The sequence below is a fragment of the Mus pahari genome, chromosome 7 (assembly GCF_900095145.1).
Source record: "Mus pahari chromosome 7, PAHARI_EIJ_v1.1, whole genome shotgun sequence".
Classification (NCBI taxonomy): Eukaryota; Metazoa; Chordata; class Mammalia; order Rodentia; family Muridae; genus Mus; species Mus pahari.
The window spans coordinates 57829088-57832175 of NC_034596.1; the positions used below are offsets into that span (position 1 = coordinate 57829088).

The window sequence follows — 3088 nt, forward strand, 5'->3', positions numbered from 1 at the left end:
AGAGACGGTAGAAGGATCACTAGTAAAAATAAAAAATGAAACAGGAAGAGCGCTCTGGAGTCAGCTCATTTCAGCAGATATTGGAAGTGGTGTAGAGGAAATGGTATCTTAAGAAAAAGCGCAATGAGGAAGAGTGACCCAGGGTGCTGGGACTACCTTTTAAATCTAGTGCCTTGAGCTGTTAGCCTTCAGGATAGGCTAATTTGATGTCTTGCTCTTTTGCTGGAAGACGGAGACTCACTTCATTCTGTCTTGGTGATAGTTTTGCATTTGGACATTTCACTCTTATTTCTAAGATCTTTCCCTCTAGACACTGAGGTGTAATATCTTTACATTTTTGTTGTTAAAACAAAAACTTATAAAGTCCCTTCACCTGCCATTGGACTGACTTGAGTGTGGTTCCTCCTGGTCCCCACAGTATGCCAAGTTCTGAGGAAGCATTGAATTCTGGGGACTCCTTACCAATGCCTTCAGTTCTTCGTCCTGAGGAAAATTATTCTTGCTTACAAATATCTGCTATTAAGATGCTCTGCACAGACTGACTCTCCTCGCCCTTCCTCTGTGGACCTACCTCTTCAAGATAGTCCTGATTCTTCCACCAATCCCAAACTAAAGCAGTCTAGCCCTAAGGCAGCTGAGGGCCCTGAGAAGAAGGGAGAGAACAAGGTCCTCACCAGGAAGTACAAGATGCAGACTGTGTTCTCTCAGGTCCATTTATGTGCACCAAGAACAGGTTTCAAAAGCAGAGGTACTTCAGCCTCTAGCAGATGCAAGAACTCTCTACCATTATGAGCATTAGTTATAAGAAGGTTAAGACCTGATTCCAAAATCAGAGAATGAAGTGCAAGCAGTGTCAGAAAAGCCAATGGTTGAAGACTAGCAAAGGTCTGACTCAGAAGGGCTCAGCACCAGTGGAGTATCCCAGTATCCATTGCAGCTATCCCCAGGGCTCTCTGGTGAACACATTTTCAACTATTTAGAAATGATATTTCTATACACTTTTTTGCTTATTTTGTGTAGTTTGAATAGATATTTGTGGAAAAGTAAAATTACTGCATGGTTGGAAGTGTTAGAGTAAAATGAGATTTGGTAAACTTAGCTAGAGAGACACATGTGTTCTTCCCTTGACTCTCAAACTATTGGGAAAATGATATCATAAGGACTTCTCTGATAATCTTATGGGGCAGAGAGGAAGTTCAGAGTTTCATATCAACTAGTGGTGGAAGTCGTAGCCCAGGAAGAGAATTAGCACAGTTTTGACAACCTGATAGACCTCATTCCTGGAATGACTGGAACAACCAGGTGATGATGAGAGTAAAGCCCTACCATGACCAGAAATGTTTATTCATGGGCATGTCTGTTCTTCAATTTAAACTTCACTGTGTCAGGCCTCTAACATTATACTTGGGAAGGTAATGGACCTCCTTCTTCATTTCTCTTCCCAATGTGACCATGTTGAATAATTGTCTTCCTTTCATTTTCTACGACTCTAACAACACCTGTAACTTCAACAACAATCACTTGTTTGAGATAATTTTGTTTGTTTTCTTGGTTTATTGTTATTTTATTGATTGATGGATTTATATTATTTTACTTCATGGTATCCAGGAGTTGAGGTGACATTTTCAAAATTAGAACATTCTGAAATTTTTCTGTATAAAAATAATATCAGTTTTCATAAGATAAAGGGGGCAAGATTATTGTATAATGCATATGTATACAATGTATGTATATGCGTTCCATCACATGTACGTATATCATACTTATTTTCTCCTAAAAATCACCACTATCCTGCATTCTTTGTTTTCTATGCCACTAACACAGTATGGAAAACATTTAAAGACTATTAATTTATAATACAGAAAGAACAGACTTTTAAATAGCTAATCTAAATATAACAAGTATAAGCTTGGTCAAAATTCATGCTACCTTCCAACGTAGAATTTTTCTTGTATTTATTATTTGGACCTAGGTGTTAAATAGCCTTTCTCATTGTTTTTTCTAGGGTTAATTGATCTAATTTTATACAAATGAATAGTTAATGTGCAAAAATTTAGTGCTTTAATTTTGTAAGATGTTATAAAAAGGATGTTCTTTTACAGAAATTGTGTTTACAATAAAAGGCATTTTCCTACCTAAAAGTATTTTTAATATCTAAAATCCTATTATATGAGCTTACAAAATATTGTTTTCTAATAATAGAAAAATGTATCTTTGAATGTTTTCTTTTCAAAAAAGTATTTTTTTAAATTAATTGCCTAATAATATTGCACCATTTTGAATTTAATATATATGAGTCACCTTTAATAAAGAAATAACATAGAGTATATTTACACAAATTAACTAAATTTCTAAAATATAATTATTTTTATTTTAATTCAACATAGATTCTTTTATAAAGATATGACTATCATTCTCTTAAATTTCAATTCTACTTTTATATGTAATAGCTATATATATTGTTACTGTAATGTATGTGGTAATAAAATTTAGAGAGAGGGAGAGGGCAGGCTGCAGAAGTGACACAGCTTCTGGGAAAGATCCCGTTTCTGGCTCCAGTCACCCGGCACCTTCCCCACCTGAGGAGGGGTGTCCGCCCAGGAGCAGTCTCAAGGCCTGAGCCAGAAGGAGAGCCATCTTTGCTCTGGTGCACTGCGAGGGAGAGGGCAGACTGGAGAAGCATCACAGCTTCTGGGAAAGATCCTGTTTCTGGTTCCAGTCATGCAGCATCTTTCCCTCCCAAGGAGGGGTGTCTGCCTGGGAGGAGTCTCCTGGCCTGAACCAGTAGGAAGGCCATCTTTGCTCTGGTGCACTGACAGGGAGAGGGCAGCCTGCAGAAGTGACACAGCTTCTGGGAAAGATCCCGTTTCTGGCTCCAGTCACCTAGCACATTTCCTGCCTGAGGAGGGTTGTCCACCCAGGAGAAGTCTCAAGGCCTGAGCCAGAAGGAGAGACATCTTTGCTCTGGTTGGCTTAGGCTCCAGTCTGCACTAGCAAGAGTGTGGACCTCAGAAGCTACACAGTTTCGGGACAGACAGAAGCAACCTAACTTCTGGGACAGACCCTGTTTCAGGCTCCAGAAATTTGG

The 3088-nt window shown here is 38.8% G+C and overlaps 1 pseudogene; it reads left to right on the forward strand.

Moving 5' to 3' along the window:
* The first annotated feature begins 395 nt into the window (after positions 1-395).
* Positions 396-980, forward strand: LOC110324027 (annotated as a pseudogene).
* The last annotated feature ends 2108 nt before the right edge of the window (positions 981-3088 follow it).